We start from the raw sequence: 18,097 nt of genomic DNA on the forward strand, positions 1-18,097 counted from the left end.
CCAGCCTGGTTAAAGACTACAGATTTCCTTCCCTATTAGTGAGCCAGATGGGTACGTTGTGTCACGAATATTGAAGATGCTATCCATCACTGCTCCAAGCTTTCATTTCTCGACTTCAATCACCAAACTGAAATTCTACGAGCTGCTTCAGCACGATTTCAACCTCCGTCCCCCAAACGCCAACTACATTCTTACCAAAATTAGCGTAATGTCACCGTCGGACCGACTGGTCGTTCACCAACTGCTTCGAGTCCATTAACAACCTGAAATACTGCCTCAAAATGTTTCCCCATCATTGACAGTCATAGAGATGTGCAGCACGGAATCAGATCCTTCGGTCCAACCCGTCCATGCCGACCAGATATCCCAACCCAATCTCGTCCCACCTGCCAGCACCCGGCCCACGTCCCTCCAAACCCTTCCTATTCATATACCCTCTTAAAAGTTGCAATTGTACCAGCCTCCACCACATCCTCTGGCAGCTCATTCCCGAGGGACAAGTTCATCTCCTGCTTTCATCGGGCAGGGTGGAACTATTTGCAATTCTCCAGTCCACGAGCACTGTACTTTCATGATGATGGTGATCAGATCATTTGTTATATCCGAATCTGCCTCAACCAGTCACTCAGAAAGCAAGTTAAATGCATTCTTTATTCGCTTAGTCATTTATTGTCCACACATTGACTAGTTAATGATGCATTTGAGCACTGGAGGTTACAGGGTGACTGGGTAAAGGCAGCCTGTTTGAGGCTGTGTGTATTGGTATGTAAGTCTGTGTAAGTGCGTGAGCCTATGCATGTGTGTGTGAAAATCTGTTTGTGAATATGTGTGCGTACGAATATGAGTGTGTGCGAATCTGTGTGAGAGTTTGTGTGCATGTGAATCTGAGTGTGGGTGGTGGGTGAGAAAGTATGTGTGTGTGAGAGTGTGTCTGTGAGAGAGAGTATGTGTGTTTGTGAGTTGTGTGTGTGTGTGTGAGAGAGAGTATATATGTACGAGTGTGTGTGCGTGGGAGAGTATGTGTATGTGAGAATCTATGGGTTTGAGAGTATGGGTGTGTGTGACAATCTGTGTGTGAGAGTTAGAGTATGTATGTGAGAGAGAGTATGGGTGTGTGATCTGTGAGCATGTGAGAATCTGTGTGTGTGGGAGAGTATGTGTGTGTGAGTTATGTGTGTGTGAGAGAGAGCATATATGTTGTGACTGCATGTGTGGGAGAGTACGTGTGTGTGAGAATCTGTGTGGGAATGTGTGTGTGTGAGAGTCTGTGTGTGTGCGAGAGCATGGGTGTGTTAGAGTATGTGTGTGAGAGTGTGTGTGTGTGTGGGAGAGTATGTATGTGTGAGAATCTGTGTGTGTGTGAGAGTCTGTGTGTGGGAATCTGTGTGTGTGAGAGTCTGTGTGTGTGAGAATCTGTGTGTGGGTGTGTGTGTGTGTACCTACGGAGATAAGAGTGTGTCTGTGTGTGAGAGCATGTGAGTGAGTGTACGTGTAGCGTTATATACACAAGTGTGTGTGTGCGAGAATATGTGTGAGTGAGTGTACGTTGTGCGTTATATATACAAGTGTGTGTGTGCGAGAATATGTGTGTGTGTGTTTGAGTATGTGTTTGTGTGTGTGCGAACATGTGAGTATCTTGTGTGTCCGAGTATGTCCGTGTGTGTGAGTATGTAAGTGTATTCCCTTCACCATGTTTGCTGTCTCCAAATCATTACCCCTCACTTCTTGAAATTGAATTCCATTTTTCAGCTCAGTCCATCAATACCTTCCAACTATTCCCAGCTATCTTCCTCAATATGAACTACCCAGCCACACTGTATCCACTGTAATGATCTTAATCTTGCCCCTTCATATAAGCTCAAAGCATTGGTATCTACAACAGAGGAAGCAACTGCCCCTAAACTGAACCCATTGATAGTCACATCCAGTTTGACATTGGTTGTAACCCTGTATTAACCTACATCTGGACAAATCTAGCATTCCGTTTGCTCTTGCCTCTGGATTCCACGGGATGCCCTAGTGTTAGGCGCAGTAGTCAGAGAGAAAGTAGGTCTGGGTGGGTTACTCTTCCGAGGGTCGGTGTGGACTTGTTGGGCCGAAGGGCCTGTTTCCACACTGCAGGGAATCTAATCTAATCTAACTTTCTCAGAGGATTAGCAAATATCCTTCAACCTTGCCTCCAACAAACTGAATAGAAGAACACGTGAAACAGCAGCAAGAGTGGGCCATTCGGCCCCTCCACCAATCAATAATTTCCTCTGCTTGCGGTCTGAGCTCTGTTTGCTCGTCAGCCATAACGTGGTCTAACTTTGCGCCGATTATATGACGGGAACAGAATTTCGTAGACGGGTGACATTTGAAGAGCAGGAATCATTTCTATCTCAGCCTTAAATGGGAAACGTGCCTGTGTTCTACATCTGCCCCTTGACAGAAACTCTCAGCATCTCCCTCAATAAACCCACTCAGAATCTTAGCATCGCTTTAAATGACCCTTCGGCCCATTGCGTCTGTGCTAGTCAAAAGCCGAACCATTCTCATCCCATTTCCCGGCACTTGGCCTCGTCTTCTGTCCTACTATCTAACTCGTTCTTAAATGTCTTGAGGGAGATATCACCTCTGGATGCTTGCTTTTCTCTAATCCCATCTAAAGCTCCCTCAAATCTGTGCCCCCTGGTTATTGACCCATCTACTGATGGGAATAGTTTCTCCCTACCTGCCCCTCGCTATTTTGTGCACCTCAAATCAGATCCCTTCTCTGTTCTGTAAGGCCATCTTATGATAGTCTTGTGACATCATCTTAGGAAGGACATATTGGCCGAGGAGGGAGCACAACATAGATCAACTAGAATGACACCTGGACTTTGGGTGCGATGTTATGATTCCTCACCGTGTGGAAAACAGCCCATTTTGACCCAACCAATCCACACTGACCCTCCAAAGAGTCAACCACCCAGACCCATTTCCCTCTGATGGCTGAATCGAACACTATGGGGCAATTTAGCGTGGCCAATCCACCCTGACCTGCACATCTTTGGAGTGTGGGAGGAAACCGGAGCACCCGGAGGAAACCCACGCAGACACGGGGAGAAACTCCACACAGACAGTTGCCCGAGGCTCCAACCGAACCCGGGTCCCTGGCGCCGTGAGGCAGCCGTGCTAACCACTGAGCTACCGGGCTGCCCCGGAAGGGAGCTATGACTATCTCCAAGTCTGGCCTATTTTCTCTCGCATTTACAAGGTTAAGGGTAATTTGATCGAAATCTTCAACAGGAAAAAAAACAAGGTAAATAAAAGATAAACTGTTTGCACTGCTGGGGACGCTAGAACCAGGGCACATAGTCTGAGAATTAGGGCTAGACCGCTCAGGAGAGATGTTAGGAAGCACTTCGACACACTCAAAGGTTGCTCGAGGTTTGGAACTCTCCTCCCAGCGGGTGCTGGATGAGTTGCTCATTTTGAATCTCAGATAGGTCACGTTCTGTTCAGCAAAGTTATTCGGGGATTTAGGTCAAAAGAAGGTGGACTCGATTGAGGAAACAGATCAGCTAGGATCACATTGAATAGTAGAACAGCATCGAGGGGCTGAATGGCCTTCTGCCGTTCTGAAGGGTACATCTGAAGCTGGCGGTTTATCCAGTTTTAAACCCCAACATATTTCCTGCGTTGACCCTCGCCAAATATTTCACGCTCGTGAGTACAATGTCCACATCAGTCCATATCTTTTCAGAAGATCTAAATGCATTCAACTTGTTAAAAGCTGAGCCCATGTATTTCGGCTCCACAAATCTGGGTCTCTGGCCTCTTTCTTTCTTTATCCTCCAGGCGTAAAGTTTCAAAATGGATATATTTTGAAACATTGCAATCACGGCTACCTCACAGCGCCAGGGAGCCAGGTTCGATTCCAGCCTTGGGGGGGCGACTATCTGTGTGGAGTTTGCCCATTCTCCCCGTGTCTGCGTGGGTTTCCCTCCCACAATCCAAAGACATACAGGTTAGGGCGGATTGGTCATGCTGAATTATCCCGTGGTGTCCAGTGATGTGCAGGCTGGGGTGGATTGGCCATGGGAAAAGCAGGTTAGCGCAGAGCGGGAGGGGGTGTGTGTGGTGTGAGTCTGGGATGAGATGCTCCTCTGAGGTTGGGCATGTGGACTAGAGGGGCCAAATGGCCTGCTTCCACTCTATAGGGATTCTACACATTGAAACATCTGCTATTGCTTTATTGCACGTCCTGAACTGCCCCTTGAGAAAGTGGTGGCGAGCTGTTTTCCCAAACCATGTGCTGGATGTTGACCGACAATATCCCTTAGGGATATTGACCCAGCGACAGCGAAGGGAAAACGCTATAAGTCCAGGGCGGGATGGTGAACTTTCAGGAGATGGTGTTCCCATGTATCCACTGCTGGTCCTTTCTGGGTGGAAGTGGGTGTGGGTTTGACCAAGGAGCCCTTGGTGAATTTCCACACTGCATCTTGGAGACAGTACACTCTGCTGCTACTCAGCACCAGTGGGAAAAGGAAGAGTGATTGTGGTAGACGTGCCAATGAAGCGGGCTGCTTTGTCCCAGGCGGTGTCGAGATCCTTGAGTGCTGTTGGGGCTGTGCTCATCCAGGGCAGTATTCCATTGCACTCCTGACTTGTGCCTTGCCGATGATGATCAGGCTTTGGGAAGTCAGGAGGTGAGTTTCTCGCTGCAGTATTCCTAGCCTCTGACCGGTCCATGCAGCCACACTGTTTATATGGCAAGTCCAGATCAGATTCTGGTCAATGGTAACCCCGAGGATGTTGATAGTGGGAGAGTGAGGGACGGCTAATGCTGTTGAATATCAAGAGTTCGATTCTCTCTTGTTATTAGGAGAAAGTGAGGACCACAGATGCTGGAGATCAGAGTCCATAAGACATAAGACACAGGAGAGGAAGTAAGGCCATTCAGCCCATTGGGTTCACTCTGCCATTTAAACATGGCTGATGGGCATTTCAACTCCACTTACTCATACCCTCTCTGTAGCCATGGTGGCTCAGTGGTTAGCACTGCTGCCTCACAGCACCAGGGTCCCAGGTTCGATTCCAGCCTTGGGCAACTGTCTGTGTGGAGTTTGCACATTTTCCCCATGTCTGCGTGGGTTTCCTCCTGGTGCTCCATTTCCTCCCACAGTCCAAAAGTGTGTAGGTTGGGGTGGATTTGCCATGCTAAATTGCCCAAAGTATTAGCTGCGTTCGTCAGAGGGAAATGGGTCTAGGTGGGTTACTCTTCAGAGGGTTGGTGTAGACTTGATGGGCCGAAGGGCCTACTTCCACACGGTATGGAATCTAATCTAAGCCATTATTTCCTTGCGAGATCACGAATTTATCAATCTCTGCCTTGAAGACATTTAACGTCCCGGCCTCCACTGCACTCCGTGGCAATGAATTCCACAGGCCCACCACTCTCTGGCTGAAGAAATGTCTCCTCATTTCCGTTCTAAATTGACCCCCTCTAATTCTGAGGCTGTGCCCACGGGTCCTAGTCTCTCCGCCCAACGGAAATAATTTCCCAGCATCCACCCTTTCTAGGCCAGGCATTATCTTGTAAGTTTCTATTAGATCTCCCCTCAATCTTCTCAACTCTAATAAATACAATCCCAGGATCCTCAGCTGTTCATCGTATGTTCGGCCTACCATTCAGGGATCATCTGTGCGAATCTCCTCTGGACACGCTCCAGTGCCAGTATGTCCTTCCTGTGGGGCCCAAAACTGAACACAGTATTCCAAATGGGGCCTAACTAGAGCTTTACAAAGTCTCAGTAGCACATCGCTGCTTTTACATTCCAACCCTCTTGAGATAAATGATAACATTACATTCACTTTCTTAATCACAGACTCAACATGCAAGTTAACCTTTAGAGAATCCTGGAATCCTGGACTAGCACTCCCAGATCCCTTTATACTTTGGCTTTATGAATCTTCTCACCGTTTACAAAATAGTCCATGCCTGTATTCCTTTTTCCAAAGTGCAAGGCCTCACATTTGCTCACGTCAAATTTCATCAGCCATGTCCTGGACCACTCTCCTAAACTGTCTAAACCTTTCTGCAGCCTCCCCACCTCCTCAGAACTACCTGCCTGTCCACCTAACTTTGTATCATTGGAAAACTTCACCAGAATGCCCCCAGTCCCTTAATCCAGGTCATTAATATATAACGTGAACAGCTGCGGCCCCAACACTGAACCCTGCGGGACACCGCTTGTCACTAGCTGCCATTCTGAAATAGAACCTTTTATCCCAACTCTCTGCCTTCTGTCAGACAGCCAATCCTCAATCCATGCCAGTAGCTCACCTCGAACACCATGGGCCCTCACCTTACTCAGCAGCCTCCTGTGAGGCACCTTATCAAAGGCCTTTTGGAAGTCTAGATAGACCACATCCACTGGTTTTCCCTGGTCTAACCTACTTGTCACCTCTTCAAAGAATTCTAACAGGTTTGTCAGGCATGACCTCCCCTTACTAAATCCATGCTGACTTGTTCTAATCCGACCCTGCACTTTCAAGAATTTAGAAATCTCATCCTTAACGACGGATTCTAGAATTTTACCCACAACTGAGGTTAGGCTAATCGGCCTATAATTTTCCATCTTTTGTCTTGATCCTTTCTTGAACAATGGGGTTACAACAGCGATTTTCCAATCATCCGGGACTTTCCCTGACTCCAGTGATTTTTGAAAGATTGCAACCAACGCCTCCGCTATTTCCTCAGCCACCTCCCTCAGGAGTCTAGGATGTAGCCCATCGGGGCCAGGAGATCTATCAATTTTTAGACCGTTTAGCTTTTCTAGCACTTCCTCTTTTGTAATGGTTACCACACTCAACTTTCCCTCCTGACTCTCCTTAATTGTTGGGATATTACTCCTGTCTCCCACTGTGACGACTGACACAAAGTATTTAAGTTCTGCTATTTCCTTATCTCCCATCACTAGCCTTCCAGCATCAACTTGGAGCGGCCCAATGTCTACTTTTGCCTCTCGTTTGTTTTCTATGTATTGAAAGAAACTTTTACTATCATTTCTAATATTACTGGCTCGCCTACCTTCATATCTGATCCTCTCCTTCCTTATTTCTCTCTTTGTTTTTGTAGCCTTCCCAATCTTATGATTTCCCAGTGCTCTGGGCCACTTTATAGACTCTCTCTTTTCCTTAGATACATTTCCTGACTTCCTCTGTCAGCCATGGCTGTCTAACCCCTCCCTGGATAATCTTTCTTTTCCTTGGGATGAACCTCTGGCCTGTGTCCTCATTTACACCCAGAAACCCCTGCCATTGTTGCTCTACTGTCTTCCCCACTAGGCTCTTTCATCAGTTCCTCTCTCATGCCTCTGTAAGTATCTTTATTTAACTGTAACACCATTACATCTGATTTTGCCTTCTCTCTTTCAAACTACAGACTGAACTCTACCATATTATGTTCGCTGCCTCCTAAGTGTTCCCTTACTTTAAGATCTTTTATAAAGTCTGGCTCATTACATAGCACTAAGTCCAGAAAAGCCTGCTCCCTTGTGGGCTCCATCACAAGCTGCTCCTAAAAGCCACCCTGTAAGCATTCCATGAATTCCCTTTCTTTGGATCCACCAGCAACATTATTCACCCAGTCCACCAGCATATTGAAGTCCCCCCATGATCACATGACCTTACCTTTGCTGAAATGCCCTATTTCCTGGTACATCTTGCACCCCTGGTCCTGACCTTTGTTCGGATGTCGGTACATAACTCCCATTATGGCTAGTCTTCCTTTGTGGTTCCTCAACTCCACCCACACAGATTCCACACTATCTGGCCCTATGTCATTCAGAGCCATAGATGCAATTACATTCTTAACTAACAAGGCAACCCCTCCCCCTCTGCCCACTCCCTGTCTTTTCGATAAGTTGTATATCCTTGGATGTTTAACTGCCAGTCCTGAAACCGCCTGCAATCACGTCTCTGTGATGACCACCACATCATCATCATTTACAATGATTTAGATTAGACTCCCCACAGTGTGGAAACAGGCCCTTCGGCCCAACAAGTCCATACCGACCCTCCGAACAGTAACCCACCCAGACCCGCCTCCCCTCTGACCAATACACCTAACACTATGTGCAATTTAGCCTGGCCAATTCACCTAACCTGTATATTTTTGGACTGTGGGAAAAAACCCACACAGACACAGGGAGAACGTGCAAACTCCACACAGATAGTCGCCCGAGGCAGGAATCGAACCTGGTACCCTAGTGCTGTGAGGCAGCAATGCTAACCACGATGCCAGCAATGCCGTTAATTCATCTACTTTGTTACGAATACTAAGGTAAAGTGCCTTCATGCTAACTTTCTTATCAGTATTAGAGATATTGGAAATCATAAGATGTCCTAAGTTATCCTTCCTTTTCTGCTGCATTCCTAGTCTGCCTTGAGTTTAAACCCACCTGCACACGTGCTATCCTGCTGGTTATCTTTCCAGTTAACTCCAGACTCCCTGTCGCTTTCACTTTCCCTTCCCCCTGACTCAGAAGTTTCAAGTCCTACTGCCCACCCTGTTTATCCTTTTCGCTGGAACACTGGTTCTAGATCGGTTCAGCTGGAGACTGTCCCAACGGTACGGATCCCTCTGGTTCCAAAGCTGATGCCAATGCCACGTGAAATGGAATCCCTTTTTCCCACATCAATACCTTAGCCACGCGTTTACTTCCCTAACTTTCTTATCCCTGTGCCAATTAGCCCGTGGTTCGGGCAGTAATCCGGAGATTATGACCCTCGAGGACCTGTTCTTCAATTTCCTTCCTAGTGCTCGATAATCCTCAAACAGGTCCTCCTTCCTAGCTTTGCCTATGTTGTTGGTACCAACGTGGACTACAACAACTGGATCCTCCCCCTCCCGCTCCAATATCCTTTCAAGCCGGTCGGAGATGTCCCGAACCCTGGCACCGGGTAGGCAACACACCATGCGAGACTCCCAATCCGGCTTGCATAGGATACTATCTGTCCCCCTAATTATAGAATCCCCTATAACAACTACTTGTCTATTAGCTCCCCCCTCTTGAATGGCCTTCTGGACCATGGTGCCTTGGTCAGTTGGCTCATCCTGTCCAAAGCCCTTTTCCTCATCCGTATAGGGAGCAAGAATCTCATACCTGTTGGACAAGGTCAAGGGCTGAGGCTCCTGCGCTCCTGAACTCAGGTTCCCCCTGCCTGCCTCACTTACAGTCACACTCTGATGTCCCTGATCAGAATTTAAATTATTTAATCTGCCGGGTGTGACTGCCTCCTGAAACAGAGCGTCCAGGTAACTCTCCCCCTCCCGGATGTGCCGCAGTGTTTGAAGCTCAGATTCCAGCTCAACAACTCTGAGCCGGAGTTCTTCCAGCAACCAACACTTGCTGCAGATGTGGTGACTGCCGTTCACAATGGGATCAGCCAGCTCCCACATCACACAGCTACAGCACACCACCTTGTCCAGCCAGCTCTACCTAGTTAGTTAACTTTTACAATTTATGTATTAAATAATTTCTCGTGCTTCCCTGCTACGATCTTATTCAATTAACCAATTAAACTTTTAATCAATCACATGGTACACGAGAAATATCAATTGAAAAGCCTCACCTTAACAATACAGAAGAGACCTTCTTGGTTAGAGCTCCCACCCTTCCTGCTGCTGGAACAGGAGTGGAGGGCTCCACTGGTCGAGGTAAATTATTTTGAAACCTTGAAGAGGTGATTCACCTCGGTAGGCCCCTGATCGATGATCCCACTGCGAGCCTGTGGACTCTTATTGAAGGTTCGAGGAGCAGAGTAGGTGGAAGGCCCCACTGTGTAGGGCCTGAGGCCTACTTAAATAGCAGTCCCAGCAGCCTCTCTGCTCCGACCTCACTTCCGCCCAGCTCCCGCCGCTATCTGCTGGAAAAGCACAGCAGGCCAGGCAGCATCCGAGCAGCAGGAGAATCGACGCGTTTCCGGATGAAGGGATTTTGCTCGAAACGTCGATCCTTTAGCTCCTTGGATGCTGCCTGCTTTACCAGCAGCACACTCCCTCTCTCGTTATTGCCTGGCACTTGCACTGTGCAAATGTTACTTGCCAGTCCTCATCCAATATGATTCATTTGGACATGGACTGCTTTAGTATCCGAGCACTCCCAGGGCGCTGTTTTTGTATGACCGCCCCTGCGTAAATGAACTGCTCAGCGTTCTGCTTAATTTCCTCCCCTCACTCTCGCGGACCGCTTGGGAGTCTGTCCCACTCTCATTGCCTTAGCCGTCTGATTGCCCCTGGTTCTGCGGCTCGACATGCCTGACCTCATTTGGGGACATTTTCAACTTTTGCAGAAAGGTTTTACAGCACAGAAAGGGACCATCCAGCCCCTCATATCTGAATAAACTACTGAATTGGGTTTATTGTCATGTGTACACAGTGAAAAGCTTTGTCTTGTGAGCCGATCACAGGCCGATCACAGAGTTAAGTAGCAGAGATAAGTAAATAATGGGTAAACAGCGGCAAAAACAGAAACACAGGGACAGGCGAATGGTAAGGGTTTGAGAGTCCATTCAGTATTCTAACAGTCGGGTAGAAACTGTTTCGAAACCAACTGGTGTGCGTGTGTTCAGGCTTCTGTACCTTCTCCCTGATGGTAGAGGTTGTAGAAAAACATTGCCAGGGTGGGGTGGATCTTTGAGAATGCTGGCGGCCTTTCCTTGACAGCGGGGCCTGGTAGATGGATTCTATAGATGGGAGGTTGGCCTTTGTGATTGTCCAGGCCGGGTTCACCACTCTCTGTAACCGTCTCCGATCCTGAATGGTACAGTTGCCATACCAGGTAGTGATACATCCAGACAGAATGCTCTCGATGGCACATCCTATAAAAGTTGGCAAAGGGTATTCACCGTCATGCCAAATTTCCTCAGCTGCCTGAAGAAGAAGAGATGTTGTTGGGCCTTTGTAACCAGTGCATCCACATGAAGAGTCCAAGAAAGCTTGTTGTGGATGATCACTCCCAGGAGCTTGACACTCTCCACTTGTCCCACCTCTGTGCTGTTAATGTGTAGGGGGGGGCATGTGTAACATCCCACCGAAAGTCAATAATGAGTTCCTTGGTTTTGCCGGCATTGAGAGCTAGGTTGTTCTCAGTGCACCATTTTTCCAGGCCTTCCACCTCCCGTCTGTAGTCTGTTTCATTGCCATCTGAGATTTGACCGACTATAGTGGTGTCATCAGCGATCTTGTAAATGGTATTTGGCGACGCAGTCATGGGTATACGGTGAGTACAGTAGGGGGGCTGAGTACACCCCCGGGGCGGGGGGCTCCAGTGTTGAGTGTTAGTGAGGATGAAATAGTGTCCCCAATCCTCACTGATTGCGGCCTGTGGGTCAGGAAAGTGAGGATCCAGTTGCAGAGAGTGGGGCTTAGTCCAAGATCACTAAGTTTAGTCATCAGTCTCGAGGGGATAATAGTGTTGAAGGCTGAACTGTCGTCAATGAGTAGAATAGCTGTTCTTGGTGTCAAAATATTCTAGGGAGGAGTGAAAGGGCAAGTGATATGGCATCTGACTGTTGGTCCGATAGGCAATTTGGAGTGGGTCAAGGGTCAAGGGTAGTGGGGAGGCTGGAGTGGATGAATGCCATGACCAGCCTAGCCCCCAAATCTCATCCCAGTCTCCAGCACGTGAGCACGAACCCTGCAGGTTCCAGTGCTCCAAGGGCCAGTTCCGGTCCCTTTTCAAAAGTGTTCATGGCTCCTGTCTCAACCATCGGCACCTTCCAATATATGGCCCATCATCGCAGCAGGAACTCTCCCTTCAGCAGTGAAAGTCACTCCCTCAGACCCCCATAACTGTTGCGACACCAGCTTGACAACAGTCTGGGGTGCCTGAATATGCGTGCAGCTTGAACAGGACACACGGCTGGAGGCAATACTGGATAAGAGAGGCACACACAGAAACGTAGCTCAGGTTTCCAAAGGTGCATTGAAGAAATAAAGATGGATCAATAACCTTCAGTAACTGCCACTGACCCCACAACATTGACACAACATCCTCGTATACTTAAACCCAAGCACTGCAGAATGAACCCACAATCATTTCCAAGTTAGACATTAGTCTATAGCCACTGATTGAGAGGTACTGTGATATGAATAAATTACCCACTTAAATCTTACCTGGGAACATGAGACGGTAACCAAAATGGGCAGTCATACAGTATTTACCACAACCAGTCACTTAGTAATCAGTATATCCAATCACTGAGAAAACAGTATATCCATTCACTGAGAAAACAGTACATCCAGTCACTGAGTAACCAGTACATCTAGTCACTGAGTAACCAGTATATCCAGTCAATGAGAAAACAGTATATCCATTCACTGAGTAACCAGTGTATCCAGTCACTAAGTAAACAGTATATCCAGTCACTGAGTAACCAGTATATCCAGTCACTGAGAAAACAGTATATCCATTCACTGAGTAACCAGTATATCCAGTCAAGGAGTAACCAGTACATCCAGTCACTGAGTAACCAGTATATCCAGTCAAGGAGTAACCAGTACATCCAGTCACTGAGTAACCAGTATATCCAGTCACTGAGTAACCAGTATATCCAGTCACAGAGTAATCAGTATATCCAGGCACTGAGTAACCAGTATATCTAGTCACTAAGTAAACAGTATATCCAGTCACTGAGTAACCAGTATATCCAGTCACTGAGGTACCAGTATATCTAGTCACTGAGTAACCAGTATATCTAGCCACTGAGTAACCAGTATATCCACTCACTGAGGTACCAGTACATGCAGTCACTGAGTAAACAGTATATCCAGTAACTTAGTAACCGGTATATCCAGTCACTGAGGTGCCAGTACATCCAGTGACTGAGAAACCAGTATATCCAGTCACTGAGTAACTAGTACATCCAGTCACTGATTAACCAGTATATCCAGTCACTCAGGTACCAGTACATCCAGTCACTGAGTAACCAGTATATACAGTCACTGAGTAACCAGTACACCCAGTGACTGAATAACAAATATATTTAGTCACTGAGTAACCAGGATATCCAGTTACTGAGTAACTAGTATATCCAGTCTCTGAGTTACCAGTATATCCTGTCACTGAGCAACCTGTTTATCCAGTCATTGAGAAACCAGTATATCCAGTCACTGACTAACCAGTACATCCAGTCACTGATGTACTAGTATATCTAGTCACTGAGTAACCAGTACATCCATTCACCGAGTAACCAGTACATCCAGTCACTGAGAAACCAGTATATCCATTCACTGAGTAACCAGTATATCCATTCACTGAGTAACCAGTATATCCACTCACTGAGGTATCAGTACATGCAGTCACTGAGTAAACAGTATATCCAGTGACTTAGTAACCGGTATATCCAGTCACTGAGGTACCAGTACATCCAGTGACTGAGAAACCAGTATATCCAGTCACTGATAAACCAGGAAATCCAGTCACTGAGGTACCAGTACATCCAGTCACTAAGTTACCAGGACATCCGGTCACTGAATAACCAGTACATCCTGTCACTGAGTAAACAGTATATCTAGTCACTGAGAAACCAGTATATCCAGTCACTGATAAACCAGGAAATCCAGTCACTGAGGTACCAGTACATCCAGTCACTGAGAAACCAGTACATCCAGTCACTGAGTAACCAGTATATCCAGTCACTGAGTAACCAGTACATCCAGTCACTGAGTAACCAGTATATCCAGGCACTGAGAAACCAGTATATCCAGTCACTGAGTAACCAGTACATCCAGTCACTGAGTAACCAGTATATCCAGGCACTGAGAAACCAGTATATCCAGTCACTGAGAAACCAGTACATCCAGTCACGGAGTAACCAGTATATCTATTCACTGAATAACCAGTACATCCAGTCACTGAGTAACCAGTATATCCAGGCACTAAGTTACCAGAACATCCAGTCACTGAATAACACGTGTATCCAGTCACTGAGTAACCAGTACATCCAGACATTGAGTAACCAGCACATCAAGTCACTCAGGTACCAGTACATCCAGTCACTGAATAACCAGTGTATCCAGTCACTGAGTAACAAGTACATCCAGTCACTGAGGAACCAATATATCCAGTCACTGAGGTACCAGTATATCTAGCCACTGAGTAACCAGTATAACCAGTCACTTAGTAACCAATATATCCAGTCACTGAGTAACCAGTACATCCAGTCACTAAGTTACCAGTATATCCAGTCACTGAGTAACCAGTACATCCAGTCACTGAGTAACCAGTTTATACAGTCACTGAGTAACCAGTACACCCAATCACTGAATAACAAATATATTTAGTCACTGAGTAACCAGTATATCCAGTTACTGAGTAACTAGTATATCCAGTCTCTGAGTTACCAGTATATCCAGTCACTGAGCAACCTGTCTATCCAGACACTGAGTAATCAGTATATCCAGTTACAGAGTAACCAGTATATCCAGTCACTGTGTAACCAGTACATCCAGTCACTGAATAACCAGAATATCCAGTCACTGAATAACTAGTATATTTAGTCACTGAGTAAGCAGTATTTCCAGTCACAGAGTCACTAGTATATCCAGCTCTGAGGTACCAGTATATTCAACCACTGAGGAACGCGTATATCCAGTCACTGAGAAACCATTATATCCAGTCACTGAGAAACCATTATATCCAGTCACTGAGAAACCAGTATATCCAGTCACTGAGTAACCAGTATATCCAGTCACTGAGTAACCAGTATATCTATTCACTGAGAAACCAGTATATCTATTCACTGAATAACCAGTATATCCAGTCACTGAGTAACCAGTATATCCAGGCACTAAGTTACCAGAACATCCAGTCACTGAATAACACGTGTATCCAGTCACTGAGTAACCAGTACATCCAGACATTGAGTAACCAGTATATCCAGTCACTGAGTAACTCGTATATCCAGTCACTGCGTTACCAGTATATCCAGTCAATGAGTAAACAGTCAATCCAGACACCGAGTAACCAGTACATCCTGTCACTGAGGTACCAGTAATCCAGTTATTGAGTAACCAGTATATCCAGTCACTGAATAACCAGTCCATCCAGTCACTGAGAAACCAGTATATCCAGTCACTGAGTAACCAGTACATCCAGTCACTGAGAAACCAGTATATCCAGTCACTGTGTAACCAGTATATCCAGTCACTGAGCAACCTGTCTATCCAGTCACTGAGAAACCAGTACATCCATTCACCGAGTAACCAGTACATCCAGTCACGGAGTAACCAGTGCATCCAGTCACTGAGAAACCAGTATATCCATTCACTGAATAACCAGTATATCCAGTCACTGTGTAACCAGTATATCCATTCACTGAGGTACCAGTACATGGAGTCACTGAGTAAACAGTATATCCAGTGACTTAGTAACCGGTATATCCAGTCACTGAGGTACCAGTACATCCAGTGACTGAGAAACCAGTACATCCAGTCACTGATTAACCAGTATATCCAGTCACTGAGGTACCAGTACATTCAGTCATTGAGGTACCAGTACATCCAGTCATTGATGTACCAATATATGGAGACAATGAGTAGCCAGTACATCCAGTCACTGAGTAACCAGCACATCAAGTCACTCAGGTACCAGTACATCAAGTCACTGAATAACCAGTGTATCCAGTCACTGAGTAACAAGTACATCCAGTCACTGAGGAACCAATATATCCAGGCACTGAGTAACCAGTATATCCAGTCACTGAGTAACCAGTGTATCCAGTCACTGAGTAACCTGTATATCCAGTCACTTAGTAACCAATATATCCAGTCACTGAGTAACAAGTACATCCAGTCACTGAGGTACCAGTATATCTAGCCACTGAGTAACCAGTGTATCCAGTCACTGAGTAACCTGTATATCCAGTCACTTAGTAACCAATATATCCAGTCACTGAGTAACCAGTACATCCAGTCACTAAGTTACCAGGACATCCAGTCACTGATGTACCAGTTTATCCAGTCACTGAGTAACCAGTATATCCATTCACTGAGTAACCAGTACATCCAGACACTGAGTAACCAGTATATCCAGTCACTGAGTAACCAGTTTATACAGTCACTGAGTAACCAGTATATCCAGTCACTGAGTAACCAGTTTATACAGTCACTGAGTAACCAGTATATCCAGTTACAGAGTAACCAGTACATCCAGTCACTGAGTAACCAGTACATCCAGTCACTGAATAACTAGTATATTTAGTCACTGAGTAAGCAGTATTTCCAGTCACAGAGTCACTAGTATATCCAGCTCTGACGTACCAGAATATTCAACCACTGAGGAACGCGTATATCCAGTCACTGAGTAACCAGTATATCCAGTCACGGAGTAACCAGTACATCCAGTCACTGAGTAATCAGTATATCCAGTCACTGAGGTACCAGTATATGAAGTCGCTGAGTAACCAGTATATCCAGTCACTGAGGTACCAGTATATTTAGTCACTGAGTTACCAGTATATCTAGTCACTGAGTAACAAGTACATCCAGTCACTGAGGAACGAGTATATCCAGTCACTGAGAAAACATTATATCCAGTCACGGAGTAACCAGTACATCCATTCACCGAGTAACCAGTATATCCAGTTACTGAGTAACCAGTACATCCAGTCACTAAGGTACCAGTATATCCAGTCCCTGAGTAACCAGTACATTAAGTCACTGAGTAACCAGTATATCCAGTCTCTGAGGTACCAGTATATCCAGTCACTGAGTAACCAGTATTTCCAGTCACGGAGGTACCAGTATATTTAGTCACTGAGTAACCAGTATATCCAGTCACTGAGGTACCAGTATGTCCAATCACAGAGTAACCATTACATCCAGTCACTGAGTAACCAGTAAATTCAGTCACTGAATAACCAGTACATCTAGTCACAGAGAAACCAGTACATCCAGTCATTGAGTAACCAGTATATCCAGGCACTGAGTAGCCATTACATCCAGTCACTGAGAAACCAGTATATCCAGTCACTGAGTAACCAGTACATTAGGTCACTGAGTAACCAGTATTTCCAGTCACTGAGTAACCAGAATATCCGGTCACTGTGTAACCAGTATGTACAGTCACTGAGTTACCAGTATATCCAGTCATTCAGTAACCAGTTTCTCCAGTCACTGAGTAAACAGTACATCCAGTTACTGAGTAAACAGTACATCCAGTCACTGAGTTACCAGTATATCCAGTCACAGAGTAACCAGCACACCCAGTCATGAGTAACCAGTATATCCATGCACTGAGTAACCAGTTTATCCATTCCCTGAGTAACCAGTGCATCCAGTCACTGAGTAACCAGTATATCCAGTCACTGAATAACCAGTACACCCAGTCACTGAGTAACTAGTGTATCCAGTCACTGAGTAACCGGTATATCCAGTCACTGAGTAACCAGTATATCGAGTGGCTGAGAAACCAGTACACCCAGTCACTGATTAAGCAGTTTCCTATCACTGAGTCACCAGTATATCCAGTCACTGAGTAACTAGTATATCCAGTCATTGATGTACCAGTTTATCCCGTCACTAAGTCACCAGTATATCCAGTCACTGAGTAACCAGTATATCCAGTCACTGAGGTACAGTATATTTAGTCACTGAGTAACCATTACATCCAGTCATTGAGTACCCAATATATCCAGGCACTGAGTAACTATTACATCCAGTCACTGAGTAGCCAGTATATCCAGTTACAGAGTAACCAGTATATCCAGTCACTGTGTAACCAGTACATCCAGTCACTGAATAACCAGAATATCCAGTCACTGTATAACTAGTATATTTAGTCACTGAGTAAGCAGTATTTCCAGTCATAGAGTCACTAGGATATCCAGTCTCTGAGGTACCAGTATATCCAACCACTGAGGAACGAGTATATCCAGTCACTGAGAAACCATTATATCCAATCACGGAGTAACCAGTAAATCCATTCACCGAGTAACCAGTACATCCAGTCACTGAGTAACCAGGACATCCAGTCACTAAGGTACCAGTACATTAAGTCACTGAGTAACTAGTATATCCAGTCTCTGAGGTACCAGTATATCCAGTCACTGAGTAACCAGT

The 18,097-nt window shown here is 45.9% G+C and overlaps 1 protein-coding gene across 2 annotated transcripts in view; it reads left to right on the top strand.

Moving 5' to 3' along the window:
• si:dkey-3k24.8 (lysophosphatidic acid receptor 6) overlaps positions 1-18,097 on the top strand; it is an 86,417-nt gene that overhangs the window by 4,938 nt on the left and 63,382 nt on the right. The window lies entirely within an intron of this gene.

The sequence above is a fragment of the Chiloscyllium plagiosum genome, unplaced genomic scaffold (genome assembly GCF_037043375.1).
Source record: "Chiloscyllium plagiosum isolate Xiang-an unplaced genomic scaffold, Cpla_swu_hap1 HiC_scaffold_44, whole genome shotgun sequence".
Taxonomy (NCBI): domain Eukaryota; kingdom Metazoa; phylum Chordata; class Chondrichthyes; order Orectolobiformes; family Hemiscylliidae; genus Chiloscyllium; species Chiloscyllium plagiosum.